Genomic DNA, 1,444 nt, shown 5'->3' with positions numbered 1-1,444 from the left:
GTTGAATCAATGCCACGTAAAATTAAGGCAGTTCTGAAGGCAAAAGGGGGTAAAACACAGTATTTGTATGGTGTTCTTAATAATCCTATAGGTGAGTGTACATACAATTTACATGAAATAATAGGATAAAATACAAGAACAAATATCTCAAATATATACAAGTTGGGATTCAAAATGTGGAACTGCTTAACTAGTAATGATAAATATGTAGATAAAAATTGTGATGTCTCAGAGTCTTATCCCCAGTGATGAGGTGTTAAAAAGTTGTATTGCTTGTGGTAGGAATGATTTCTTGTAGCATCTTATATCATGCCAAAACAATTCAGCAGATAAGGACAAACACACAATCCTGGGATTGTTGCTCCATCTCAGGCATTGGTCAAGAACTAGAGGATTACATACTTGGAAATGTTTTGAAGCTGACAACACAGGAAACAGTTACCTAATGTGCAAAAACTCAACTAATTATGTCAGCATTCAACTGGAAACACTAAGAGACACACAAAGAACATCTACAAATAAACATTCATCTGTCTGCATAAACACAAGCAACAGTGTGGCTTTGGGGAACACAATGACTGTTTTGGTCAAGCAATCAGCCAAATGCCATGCTGCAGGACCAGCTATAGCAGTCAAACCAGTTTGGGCAAGCAGCCAAAATTAAATTACATTGCTTAATTAGAGCTGGTGTTACAACTCTCTTAGCTGGGCAAGCCAATAGTCCCTAGGTTGATAGAGTAAGCTAGGTGGGAACTTTATGAACCCCTGGATTAGCATAAGCTGTAAAACGTGCGTAATGACAATGAAGCCAGTGGACATTACACCCCTGTCCAACTACAGGGAGGATATGATAAGCAAATACAATGCAAATGAACACAGTTATGCAAAGCAGTGCAATCTAATCAAGTTCAAACATGCCATGGCCCAGTGAAGACTTCACATTTTGTTTGACAAGGTTAATGCCTCAAACAGAAAAACAATTTAGCTGTCACTCACTACACAAATATATGACTCACCTGCTTGCAATATCACATCTGCCTTTTGTGCATCAGCAAATGCTCCACATATCTTTCCATGTCTGTACCGAGCAATATGTTTCAGCATCATCCCTTACTGTGTTACTGACAAAAGTGGTCACTGTAATCCCACCGCAACCATTGAACTGCACGTGGTTTCCTAACATTAAAGATTGATGATAGTGGCCATTAATAATTAATGTAAAACAACCTACACCACTGACATTACAGACTCTTGCGGGGCCCACATACAGTGTAAATTAAGAGTGTTTATATACAATTACCCACAGGCCATTTCTGCATACATGCTATGGGCTAACTATTGAAAAGCTGGAAGAGAAAAAAGTAAAAAGTGTTTACCAGTGTCTGAGTTCAAGGTTCTGTCCTTGTCTGTATCCTCTCTTCCACGATAGCGTTGAGAGCATGGA

At 38.8% G+C, this 1,444-nt stretch overlaps 1 protein-coding gene across 4 annotated transcripts in view; it reads right to left on the bottom strand.

The window, feature by feature from the left end:
* The window catches only part of lipeb (lipase, hormone-sensitive b), a 50,287-nt gene that overhangs the window by 43,344 nt on the left and 5,499 nt on the right, over positions 1 to 1,444 (bottom strand). Inside the window, exon 2 of one of the 4 annotated variants that reach the window (XM_032518634.1) lies at positions 1,377 to 1,417. The exons of the other annotated variants lie outside the window; for them this stretch is intronic. The gene's annotated coding sequence lies outside the window, so the exon portion shown is untranslated. The remainder of the gene's footprint in view (positions 1 to 1,376; positions 1,418 to 1,444) is intronic. 4 annotated transcript variants of the gene reach the window in all.

This window comes from Etheostoma spectabile, chromosome 6, assembly GCF_008692095.1.
Source record: "Etheostoma spectabile isolate EspeVRDwgs_2016 chromosome 6, UIUC_Espe_1.0, whole genome shotgun sequence".
Lineage (NCBI taxonomy): Eukaryota > Metazoa > Chordata > Actinopteri > Perciformes > Percidae > Etheostoma > Etheostoma spectabile.
Note: the sequence above shows the minus strand (reverse complement) of the source record. Positions and strands in the feature narration are given on the sequence as shown.